This window comes from Colossoma macropomum, unplaced genomic scaffold (assembly GCF_904425465.1).
Source record: "Colossoma macropomum unplaced genomic scaffold, Colossoma_macropomum, whole genome shotgun sequence".
NCBI lineage: Eukaryota > Metazoa > Chordata > Actinopteri > Characiformes > Serrasalmidae > Colossoma > Colossoma macropomum.
Genome location: NW_023494793.1, coordinates 20,544,352 through 20,558,330, shown reverse-complemented (window position 1 = coordinate 20,558,330; position 13,979 = coordinate 20,544,352).

The window sequence follows — 13,979 nt, the reverse complement described above, 5'->3', positions numbered from 1 at the left end:
AATTACTATGGAACTAATATGTAACTACTAGGTAACTACCATGAAACTTATTCAGATTTAAAAGAGTGGAGATTTAAGGTCACCATTTTATCACAGGAGGATACACTGGTCATTACTCTGATAAGCTGAGGTGGTTGATCTCATGCTTGGATGAATATTTGATGTTTCTCTTGATAAAAGGTCTACCAATCTAAATTATACAAGAGTCTCCCTGGAGTCTGACCAAGAACCAAAGCGTGTAATGTTAATTATTTACTCATCGCTTAACTGCAAACAGCCTTACGGGCTTGCAGGAGGGATGAACTCTGACCTTTAAAAAGGAGTTCAGCCCTCTGTGAAGATGGAGGTGAAAACATGTTAGGCATTGATTTGCATACATTCATATTCACATCCAAACAATGTACTGTATTCTGGAATGTAGGTCGCAAATTCAGTATGCTGGAAAAAGGTGGTTCAGGCTGATGTTAGTTGTAATTTCATGTTCTGATGCCTTGAAAAGCCATGTGGTCAGCTAAGTGGCCAGTACTGAGCAAGCAATGTGCATTTTACTAGCAAAATAGTGCTCAGTATACTTTTAAAGAGTAAAGAATGAAGTTTCTAGTGAGATATAAATAGGCCAAAAGCCTTCGTCATTCCAAGTATGTGTTGGTAGAACAAGCAATTATTTCTGACCTTTAGGGCAAATTCAGAAGACAAAAAAGAATAAAAAAAAGAGGAATGTGCACCCTGGTGAAAATAGTTTACATCATATGCACACCCTCCAGTTCCTCTCTCCCTCTCTCTCTCTCTCTCTTCTCTCTCTCTCTCTCTCTCTCTCTCTCTCTCTCTCAAAACTGGATGTGAACTTGTTTTAAACCAGATATACTACAATTAAAAATATCGTGGCACATGAAATCATCTTAAATCTAGCCAATGTATCTAATGTTTTTCATTAAGGGATTGTTGCAAGAATATTATTTCAGCTGATTTCTCAATATTTTCAACTAGCTTTAAATACTTGAAGAGAATTTCCTTTTTTTTTTTTTTTACCCCAAATTGTAGCATGATTTAATGGTTGGGATGTAAACAGAAATACTCAGAATGTAAAAAGGTTCATTGTAAAGAAACTCAACAGAGGTACTGTCCAAAATGACCATTGAACCAACATGTCTTTTGAGTTTTTTATGTAATATTGACAATAGGGGAAAAAGTGGTAGATCTGGAGGGGGCACTGAGCATTTTGGATGTCTGGTTCCATTCACCACTGCTGTGAACAATTCGACTCGGTATATTTTCCTACAATAGAGTATTTCACATCAAACCACTCTGAATAACTTCCTTTACATCTCAATCACTTAATTACACATATATTCAGGCAAATCATTGGTTCCATTTAAAAATTCCAGGCATTATTACATCCTAAGGCCTTTAATTCAGCAACTATGTGGAAATACAAACTGGCTGAGGCCTTAAGTTATAGGAGTCTGTAATAACAGTTTGGACCTGCAGGCTGATTGTGGCCATTTGAAGGGTTGAGAAAGTTATCTAGTGAAATTGTTTTATTCTATTGGCATATAATTTTGCTTCTTTTAAGCAAATAAGCAGGATTATTTGCTAATTGAATTAGATTGTTTCAATTTAAAACCATTGCAGATATTCGTAAGATATTTGCCAAGTCAATACGACATTCACTCAGCCTCCACCAAATGTTCTCCCTCACAGGAACCTCTTTTTGACAGGTGTTTTTAAGCTCAACATTTGGAAAGTGAGTGTTGCAGTGCCTGTTGTGTTCATGACTGCATCATAAAGTAAAGACTATGGCCTACAGCAGCGCTGTTTTTAGGTGTCTATTTTAGGACTGCAAGGTCAGAAGCCCCCAGCAGCAGCAGCAGTATAAAGGGGAGAGGGAAATAGAGAGAGAGTCTGGGGGCGAGAGACTGCTAAAACAGGGCTGGAAGAGTGTGAGGATTAATACACACGACGGGTTGGGGGATTGGATATCCTTAGGGAGGGACAACGCAGTGGACCTTCTCAGTGAAAAACGGCTGGAGGAGGGGCCGGACTGGCACAGAGATTCAAGGTGGAACATTCATTTTGGAGATGTCTCCAACAACACTGGTTTAAGCATGTACCTTTACACTACCCCTTCACAGATGCTGTGTCCCAGAAGGCCAATTTGGTCACATGTCCTTGACTTATCTTCTCTTCGTGGCCTAGAAATGTTTGCTAATCAATCATGTTAAAAATAGAGCTTCCCAAATGGTTTTTGGCTTGAAGGTCAGGGTTTAATTCATAGCTGATTTATAAAAAATACTCTTTAGAGAGCCTTAAAAGGTGCTTCAAAGAGAACCAAAAGTAGTTCCTTTAACCTCCTACAAGGCTTAGATCCAACTGTAATATTCCTACATCTAATGTTTACATGTTCCTGATGTGATAATGCTTTACTTGAACCCTACTACATAGTATTGGCATTACCATGTCATTAACATATGTCATATGCTGTCATGGGTTGTCTTGACAAACTATGCCCAGTACTACAACAGTGTCATGTTACCATTACTGGTAATTGACATCACAGATGTCTCAATGTTTAATGTCATGATGGCTAAGCAGAATACATTTAGCAGCAATTAGTATATGATGTAAGCCAGGGGTGTCCAATTTTGGTCCTGGAGACCTACCACCTTAGAGATTTCAGATCCAACACACCAGGCTCTGATGTTCAGATGGTCCTGAAGGCCTTCATTACCTGGATCAGGTGTGTTAGATTAGGGATGGAGCTAAATTCTGCAGGGTGGTAGATCTCCAAGACTTTTTTGGGTGAGCTCATGAATAATCTGATCCGATTTGCTGGTTCACAGCAATGCACCATGATGGCTCACACAGAAGAAACATATCAAAATAGACAGGCAGGAAAATTAAATGAACCTCTGTGTAAATAAGCTTGGTTGTCATACCATTTAGTTAGCTCTTACTTAGAGCTTGCTAGTAGCTATTGTTACCTATACTAGCTACTTGCTTTCAATCTTAGCAACAACACACATTAAATTAAAGTTGATAGCTCACTATGAAAGTTTTAATTTAAGATGATCTGGCTTCAATAATCAAAAAGTGGAACAAAATCAAACAGCATGGCTATTTACAGGCTGCAGTTGGGGTTGTGATGCTAATGAAGTTAGAACTACCCCTCTCTTTAGTGTCAAACGCTAAGCAAATCATGCTCAATACTGTCCAAGGGTTGAGAAACTCCAGAGCAATATGTACAGAGTAAACTAACACCTTTGAATTAAAGTTGTCCTGGATCCTGTTAAAAATGTGAGAGATGAAGTTGGCTTCATTTTTGCCATTTTTTGTGAATTTTCCATTGCACTTTAAATGGTGCCACAGTTACATTCTGTACAAGCTATAGCATTTAAGGTGAAATTAAACATTCAATTAAGAAGTTGGCAAATTGGAAGAAAATTTCAACTTTGTTTAATCATCCATGCCCATTGACAGTTCAGTTCCTTGGACAGACTATGAAAAGTTCTGACATATCTTTCATAACCTGTAATGGTAATATTACATTTTTGTGCATAGTCCAACATTTTATTTTCTGTTTCTGCATTGTCATTGTATGTAAATTTTGGGGGCATGAATATTAATGAGTCAAGACTGCTACATAACACTTTAGGATTTTGAATTGGCTTGTTTTACCGCCCTCTTTTGCAAATGCAGGATTTGTATTTGAAGGAGGAGACCATATTGTGTTTGTCCAAGGAAACTGTCAGCAGGCATGGATGATGTTCATCTTTAAACAAGGTTGAAGTTGGGTTCCTATTCGCCAGCTTCTCAACTGAATATTTTGTTCCACCTTAAATGATATAGCTTGTAGAGAGTGTAACTGTGGGACCATTTAAGGTGGAACAGAAAATTTACGGTATGTCAGTTTTATGTACTGAACTCTCCTTATTCAACTATACTAATGTAAATATTGTTTTCCATATGGCACCATTTAAGTGTTACCCCTTGACCTCTTAAATCAAATGGATGAAGTGTGTTAGATTAGGGCTGGAACAAAATTCCTCAGTGTGAGCAGACCACATAGAGCACAGATGTGGCTCCAAAGAACCATTTTAGCACCTTTATTTTTCAAGGGTGGGCTTAACAGAGATTTATTTTACTATTTTTAAAGTAAAGAAAATGATAAAATAACACATTAATTCAACCTGTATACAGAGTTTTATCCTGTCATTCACTCCACTACAAAGACAAGATTACTTTCTCGGTGTTGATTTTGTATGCTAATGACCACCACCCCCACTGTCTCTCTCAGTAGAGGAGGCAGGGCAAAAGGGGAGATCAATTTGACATAGTAGTGAGCTCAACAATAGCTGCAACAGAATACAGTATGGTGAGACTGGCCTTCACTTTGAATTATAGAGGTCTGCATTTGAAACGCCAGCTGTGAAAGCATGGGTGGATCTCATATCTCTATATGTACGTCTTGGTTCCCTCTCCTTGTGTTATAGCTCGTTCCTCTGAAGACGCGAAGAAGAGATACAAGGATAAGATGCAAATCCTGTCAGCTTGTAGAATCACGTTTTCTGCGAAAGGGAAATACACCCAAAACAACAGAGACTTCATGTTTCATAATTTCTCAGATGGTAGACAGTAAAAAGTAATGTATATGTGAACTGGTAGGGACTTTTTCCAGTCTCCTTTAAGGAGTTTTCAGTAGCAAGTTTAAATTACTTTCACTTTCCTCATTCAGCAGGTGTCAGTGTATTACTTAGAGGAGAAAACCTTTGGATGACACCACCCAGTTTTAATATAAGCAGCACATTCTCACTTCTCTTTAAAAAAAACTGTAACTAACAGTGAGGTACAAATGTAAGTTCTGAAAAATATTAGATTATATGAGTTGGATTAGTTTTTACATATTTTCTGAGCAGAGTCCGTTTCATTATCTCTCCACTTTTTTCTCATTTGGAGCTAGAAGACAGGGAGAGGGGACAAAAAGATTAAGATGCACCCTGTTACTTTTTTTTATTTCTGCATTCATATGTGATGTTATTCTGAAAATAATCCACACAGACTGCAAAAGAAACCAACCATGACACAGAAAATCTCATTTAAAAGAAATCTTTTGACAGTTTGAAGCTGTGCTTCTGTACCAGTAACAATTTTTTGGTCATTTGTACTTCATGAAGGTCTCCTTCAGGACCGCTTTCTCCCTATGTAGTTGAAACCAGGGCAGTTGCTTCTTGTTTACTCACAATAGTTCCCTCCTGCTAAGAAAGGCCTTAATTTTCACTTTGAAAGCGATCTGCAAAAGTGTGTTTGCTAATTAACCTAATTGCCTATGTTAATGTAATATGATAAAGGAAGGGGAAAAAAAAACAGCTTGAGTTTTAATACCCAGAAAAGAGCCCAAAAGATAGGCTGCAGCCTTTCAAGTTTGGCTAACTGGGGGCGTAATGTGCGGTGACAGTTTCCAGTGGTGATGGAAGGGAACATTAAAGTGGAACAGAGCACTTATTCTTTCACTACACCCGCCTCCGCGGCGGCCCGTCAGCTGAGTCTTGCCAGCAGTTACCTTTCTCTGCATTTCTGAGCCTTAGTGTTCCTCAGGTTTCATTTTTCTGTGAACCAATTGTTTGCCTGTTCATTGAATTTTAAGTGCAGCCTCGTTTGCCCTGGTATGTTCAGTCTGGATTACTGCCTGTTTGATGATTCATTTGGACTGTGTAAGATTAAGAATCCCTGCGTTTGAATCCCAACGGTGGAATCGGTGTTATGCACTTATGCCTTTCTTTAGCTGTTGTTATTTTATTTATTTATTTATTTTGTAGTTCTGAAGTTTCAGGACAAAGTTACTTTCTTCGCAAAGTTACATACGATATTTAACATTGTCCAGGATAGACAAATATGGCAAATATTGCACATCTGTACTGTGAATTAAAATATGATCATTTTTCATCTTTATTTTCTTACTAAAGCAGGAATTATACAGTTTAACATACAGTTGTATGCAAAAGTTTGAACATTTTTGTAAACACACTGCATGTTTGCACTGTATGTCTTGTTGATTTTCTAAGTGAAAAAAGTGAACATATTCTCTACAAGGAACAAAGATAAACATGGCATCTTACATTTTGCCGAGTTTAGTATATTAGGAAAAAATGAAACATAAAACATAAAATATGCCATCACTTTTGCATCTTAATTTTTTGCTTACTTCATTTTTATTCTTTTTTTCCCACTAAATTCAGCAAAAACACAGTAATTGTGCACCAAATTGTGTAGAAGTGTGTTCTGTGTAGAGGAAGATTTCATCCAATTTCAACTTAGAAAATCAATAAAATGTAAATTGGGGCACCTTCTGGGTCAGGGGGAGCTGGAGCCAATCCCAGCTATCCTATCAGGCGGAAGGCAGGAAACACCCTGGACAGGTCACCAGTCCATGGCAGGGCAGACAGACATATATATTCACACACACATTCACTCCTAGGAGCAATTTAGCATGTCCAATTGGCCTGACAGCATGTCTTTGGACTGTGGAAGGAATCTGGACGCTGCTGTTGGAACAAAAACTCATATCTTCAAAATGATAACTTTACAGGAGAAGGAAAAAACTTACTTTACTCTTAATGTAAGTCAATGGAACCAGATTTTTTTCCAAATAATTCTGGGCCATTTCTTTTGGGTCATTCATCATGAAATTTGAAAATGAAAGCATTCAAAAACTGAAAGCAGTCAAAAATTGAAAAATTGAAAAAAATGGAGATATGCAGTTTTGTTCCAACAGCAGAGTGGGGCAGCCAGAGAAAAGCCACACAGACATGAGACGAACATGCAAACTCAACACAGAAAGGACCCTGGTCACCCAGCCAGGGAACCAACCCTAGGCCCTTCTTGCTGTGAGGCAACAGCAAGAGGTGGCAAAGCCTGATTTGATGAAAGAGTAATGTGAAAGTAGTGTAGGGCTGCTAAGGGCATCTTTGAAGGACAGAATTTTTTTGGATATTTGTGTTTCTTATCTTCAACCAAATGGAAGTGAAGTGCAGATTAAGTGGATGTTCAGGGTTGCATGCTATGAAATGAGCTTTGCAGGTAGGAGCCAAGCTGTGGAGATGGAGTGGACTGGATGTAGACACACCTATAAATGGCTCTACATGCCTTTGTAAAAGGTTTGCTTATGACTCTGGCTCTGACAGTCATCTAAGTAATTGAACTTTGCTGGCACCATTTGTAGATGTTGGTGATGTGTTGATTAAAGGAAAGTTTGCAGTCCAATGTTATCCCCAGTTACATAGTCTCCAGAGTCTCAACTGTGCGTCCATGTGGTTTTAAAACCTTCAAAATTAGAAAGCAGCAGTTGCCAAGTTGGGAAAAAAGTTGTTTCTACAATCTTTTGGGGTAAACTAGAAGTTTTAGAAAGGCCATTAACCTCACCACGCAATATATGTCTGCCACCCCGGCTTTGGTGTCATTCACAGCTAAAGTAATGCTTCCGCGCACTTAATTAACAGTAAATTAACTAAGTCACAGTCTTCAGGACTGATATGCTATGTTGTCATTCAGAGCCAGTCAGATATCAGATAAACCCATCCTCTACAGTTCTGCAGGTCGATGCTCCAGTTCTGCGTTTTAGAACATTTGCAATGCGGCAAAACTGCACTGAATGATGGGCAAGCAGAGCAGAAATTACACGCTGACTGACGTGTGAAGCGAAACTCAAATCACGAGCTGCATGACCAATGAGAAGTGATTATAAATAAACCCACTTCTCCTCCCACCCCTCCAGTACCCTCTTGTCTCTGAAATGTACAGCAAGTTAAATTAATATGCCAGAAAGTGAGCTCTGACCTGAATAGATGCTCTGCTTCAGCAGCACTTCAGTCTATAACGGTAGGTTATGCCCCTAAGCACAGGACACATTTGCTGAAGAGGCATCTTTGATGTTTGCACTCCAATTTGTTACAAATGTGCTTCTTGTTTGACTTTGGCTCTGCTCTCCTAAAGGGGCTCTGTCAGCAAACAGATTAATAAATTAGGAATATCATTATCATTTTTCCCTCTTTGCTACAAAACACACAACATGGAAATGTTCCACAGGCTTCTACTAAATAACTAGTCAGCGGTTTAAAGGAGCCGGAGAGATGTTTCTACGGCCACCCAGGGCAAAATCTTTTCTTATGGTACTGGTCAGGACAGCCTCTGAATATGATGAAATATATGATGAAAGTTTGGAAGGCACACTAAATTGGCAATAATGTATCTGACAATGTTACTTTCTCTAGAGATAATGAACAATAATATGCTTATTAACATAGAACAAATGGATTGTGTGCAGTGAAAGTGTATAATAAACTGATTGTTCATTTTTTTATTGTTTTGATTAGATTCATTGATTCTTGCTGTTGTATTGCAAGTCTAATCAGATCCACCTGATAGTTTGTGTTAAATGAAGAGTTTTTAGACCTTTCTTCTGGAATTATATTTGGATTTAGGATGTACTATGATAGCTTTGTGATGCTTTGGAATTATTCATTCACATACAGTCATGTGCAAAAGTTTGAACACTCCCAGTCAAATTACATTTTGTTGATTTTCTAAGTGAAAACAAGCGAACACATCTTCTAAAGGAAAATAAAACTCAAATATGACCTTTTTCTGCTAATTTTAGTGCACAATTTCTGTTTATTTGAGTTTAACCAAAGACTATATATGGTAAACCAAGATGGTGCATGCCTATTAAAGCAACTGAGGAGAAAAAGTGTACAGTTCCTATCTGCTTAAGTCTTGCATCAACCACTTTACCCAACAGCAGCAGCATGTGCTGAAAGACTGGATGGCAGGCTGAACAAACCCTTTGGAAAATGCATATTTAGGCTCAAAATCCTCTCAAGACCTTATTAATTACAAAATCGCCACAACTTCAATGTAATCTTAATAAAGAGGAAAAATAATTGCTAAAGTTTGGTGAAGTGGGCAGAATTTTCTCTTGTGTGAATGAGGCTCGAGTTTCTGTTGTCTTAAGAGGGTCCGACTTGCCAAAACCACATGACTGCATTTCCAGAAATACTTTGACAGTGGCTCTCAGCTTCATGTATCTTCTCTGGTTAAACATATTTGAAAAAAATAAAACACACAACATAAAATGTGTCATAACTTTTGGTCAGGCTACATTTTTTATGTCATATTTTTTCCCAATGTGTTAAAGTCAGCAAATAAACAGTAATTGTGTCACTAAGACAAAGGGAGTCATTGCAATCACTTGGGCAAAAGGAACTGATGCAATGTGCAACATATACAAAGTCAGTGGATGCACACAGTTTCAGTCACAACTAGCCTAATTTCCAACACAATAGCTCTAGATGTTGTGCACAGTTAAGACTTTTTCAGCTGGTTTTCCTTAAGTGTCATTGTTGATAATGGTGGAGCGCCAGTCATAAATTGTGTTGGACGAGTAGCCTTTGGAAGTCTGCATGTTGAAACTTATTCAGCATCTGGCTCATACTGAGCATCACAAGCAGAATAGAAATCCTACTGATGGCCATGTTGCTCAAGAAACCTGCCACTACCTATACAGTGTGTTATCTGGAAGTAGGTAACATCAGTGGCAGGTATTTCTACCATTACCCAGAGTGTACACTCAAAGCACAATTCCAGTGTGAAAGGAGAACATAATCACCTCAAAAGATCTAAGGAAGTGGCCTTACCTAAAAGATGCAAAGCTATTGGAAATTGATGCTGAAGTCAAACCTCTTACTATGGTCAATGTATTAAAAGCCACTGAGCCTTGGTAAGCAGTGAACAGCCAGAGTAATGGACCAAATTCCATACAAACACTCTTGGGATGGGTAGTCAATGAGCTTCTTGACTGTTCTGCGACTAATGATATAAACCCACCAAGAGAAACAGCAAACAAAATATCAATATTAGAGTTGGAAGACCTGCTAATAAGACAGTACAATCAGGACTTCAGACACTACAATAAAAAGAGTAAAATGTCAGAAGAAGACAAGCATTTTATGGATATTTTTTCTACAAGCATAACCCACGAACATGGTCACTGCTACTCACCTTTGCCATTTTGAAGTAAGGATATGGTTATGCCCAATAACCAACAGATAGCAACACAACATGCTATAATCTTCCACGAGAACTTGAAAAAGGATGTTTATCATATATAGTACAAGGGTTTCTTGGAGGAGCTTCCACAAGAACCCTTCTGTAGAAATGATGGAAAGGGCTGGTATATCATATCACAACCAGAAAGACTGCACATCTTCATTTGAAGGTGTATCACCTATTCCAATGTCCAGAGCTAATAAATTCACTCATTGGAGTCCTACTGAGATTTCATCAAGAACCTGTAGTATTCATAGCTCACATCCAGAGTATGTTATACCAGAAGTTCCTCTCAATCATGCTGACTTCCTTTGATTCCTTTGGTGGCTGCTGAAGAACAGGCAACTGTCTTAATGAAAGTAGTATGCATTTATATGTGGTATGTAGTTTTATCTGCAGTATGTTGTAGGTATATGTATTTAGTCCATAGTATGCATCCACATCATTGTCCATTTTAACAGGTCCACTTACCATATAGGTGCATCTTGTAGTTCTACAATTACAGATGTAGTCCATGTAGTCCATCTGTTTCATCATTTGTTACCCCCAACCCCTTTAACCCCCTTTTTTAATTCATCAATGGTCAGGACCCCCACAGAACCACCACAGAACAGGTATTTTTTGGGTGGTTTAAGAATTCTCAGCCTTGCAGTGACACTGACATGGTGGTGGCATGTTAGTGTCATTGTGTGCACTGCGCAGAGTGGATGACACACAGCAGGGTGGCTGGAGTTTTTAGCCAACTCATTGTCACTGCTGGTCCACCATTACTGTCCTGTGCCAGGAAACTGACCACTAATGAAGGACTAAAGGATGACTAACACTAACTGTGAAGCAACAGCAATCTATAGATCATAGAATGCATTATTACATTGCATGTAGAATGCGTATTCAGTATACAGCATGGAATTATATACAGAATATACTATGCATCTCTATGTAGTATGTAGTACACATCTGCTGTATGTAATATGCATTTATTTGTAGTATGCACCTACGGTATGTAGAAGACGTTTGAATGCAGTATGCCTTATTATTGATGTTGGATGCATTTATAGTATGTACTATGCAATTATATGTAGCATGCATACATATAGTTTACCATAATAACTAGCATGCAGTATGAATCTGTGGTATGTAGTATGCATTTATATGTAGAATGAAGTACACATCTTCAGTATGTAGCAGTCATACTGTACAGTATACATCAGTATGTAGGTTAGTGTATACATAGCATGTAGTATTTGTTTGTATTTTATTTACTATGCACATACAGAATGTAGCATGCATGATAACAGAGTACATAGTATGCATTTATAGTAAGTGGTATGCAATGAAATGCAGCATGTAGTGTGGATTCATATGTAGTATGAAGTATACAACTTAGGAATGTAGTATGCAGCTATAGAATGTAAAATGAAGCATTACATAATACATAGTATTCATTTATAATATGTACTTAAATACTCAATACATCATTACTGACAATTTGAAATATATCTGCATCAGTGTGAGGACATGTGTATGTGTGTGAGAGCAGGTGTGTGTTTAGTGTGTTCAGAGTGAGCAGGCCGACTCCATCTCACTCACCGTGTTGATGGAATAAAGTGAGAGAACAGAAGAGCCAGACGAAATGGAGAAGGTAAAGTACGCACCCACGCTCTATCAGCCGCCACAATTAATACTCATATACAAGCTCTTTCGCTTTATCCTTGTGTCTGAATGCTGGGAGTGTAAGAGAATGAGTTTTATAGGGATTTATATGAGTCTGTTTCTCTGCCTGTCTGCCTCCAACTCAATCACCATCTCTTTCTCTCCCTTTCTCTCTCTTTATTGCGAGATGGTTTCGAGAGGCACTAAAAATCTTCTCTGATTCTGGAACAATCCATTCTGCTCTGAGTATGCTGTGTATCAGAGCGCAGAGAAAGAGAGCAACGCTTTGCTTATTTTCATGAAATAAAGCGGCAATGAAAAACACAGACAGGAGCTCTAAAAGATCCCTCTCGCTTTGCTGCCTAGGCTGCAGAAATGTTGCTTTGTTTTTGTTTTGTTTTGTGTAGAATTACACGGCCGAACAAGTCTGTACTGCGGTCTTCCAGCGGAGGACCGAGCGAGGGTGGTATTGGTCATTTGAGATGTGAAGTTATCTCTCTTACTATACATAAAAGATTAAAAAAAAAGTAATGTCCTATCTCTCAACTGCTTCACTGCAGCACGAGGGCGGGGGGTACTAATTCTGTCTGCTGTGAAGAACAGCAGCGCTGATGGTTTGACACTTCAGAGTAGTAAATGATACTTCTAACACACTTGACATGCACCACATTCATTTCACACAGTCCTATATATACTGCAATAGTGTAGTGTATTTAACATTAACACATACACTATATCTAATTTGTATTGTAATGGGGCTTTTGGCTCATGGGGGCCCTAGGCGGCTGCCTACCCTCTCCTGCCCGAAATAACTGTGGGCTATCTGCTTTATTTTTACATCTGCTGGGTCTAATAGCTTTGCAGTCCTATTCTTTAAAATGATATTAGATCTTCCCACAGCTAAGTAAAAGGAAACAGAATGAACTACTTTTTCATTTTGTTTTAACTGGTTTAGTTTAATTATGTTGGGGTTGGAACCCAAGAACAGTGTTAAAATATTGGTACTATCTTGGAGCAAACCAATTTGTTTTTATCTTGTTTCTGAGCTCTGGTTTAAAGACTTAAATCATTCAAATTTTCCCTCTTTTTGTAATAAAAGACTTTAGTATAGCATATAAAAATGAAGTTTGTACGTTGCCTATTCAGCATACAGCAGTGCAGCCCCACCTATTTGTGTTGAAGTTATAAGGAGCAAAACACAGGGCAGCCAATCAGAAACAGAGCTCATATATATTATAAGCTATATGAATATATTATATGAGCCCCTTAAAATCCTAGGTTTATTACATGCTTATTATGCAGTAACTACAGGCATTCAATGCAAACTGGCAGAGCTATTCTTAGGTTATAGAAGTGTGTAATAAACTTTGGCCCTGCCAGTGGACCCTGGCCATTTTAGGGGTTGAATCAAATCAATTTTACACCCTGTTGTTGCCTCAACACAATTCAGCTTTGGATCGGAATAAAAAGTTTTAATCAAATGAAATGAACGTTCTTTTTTTGTCCATTCTAACTAAATTAGTTACAATAACCCTGTTGGTTCATTTTTATGAGCGCAGACTTCAGGAAAATAAATTAATTAACTAAATATATGAAAGGAATGTAGAAAATGGGCCTTTTAAGAGTGTATAACTGTCCTTTAAAATGCATTTTTCAGATCATCTTTTTTTCAGCGAAGATTAACTTAACTGTGTAGTTATATTGTTGGTTAGTCTTTAGTCTACAGGTTTAGGCTACAGAGATACTCTGGCTATGCTCTCGCTGAAATACCTGCTTGTTTTGATAAACACTTTTAATAACTGAGCCATCACTTCTCAACTGCCTATCCCAACAGCATGAATAACTAGGACAGGATCCCTAATATTTATTGCTCTATTTATTGCTCATGTATTATTATTCAATGCTTACACTATACATGTCTTAAAGTGACCTAAAACAAGCAGGACTTGCCTACATCAGTATGTGTGCCACCCAGAGAGCTCACTTAAAGTATAACAATGTGTGTCAAGAGATTGGAATAAAATGCTACGTGGAGTACACAGCATACACTTTTACATGGCCTTGTGGGAGTGAAAGTGTGCTTTATTAGTTTGATTTGAAAGAGCTTCACTTATGCAACATTCAGAAACACGCATTTCAAAAAGCACTTCAGCATCTCTATATTTATCAGAAGAAAGCAAACAGTACTTCTTTTCTGTTTCCTTAGCATCTGTAAGTGACTGTGTTGA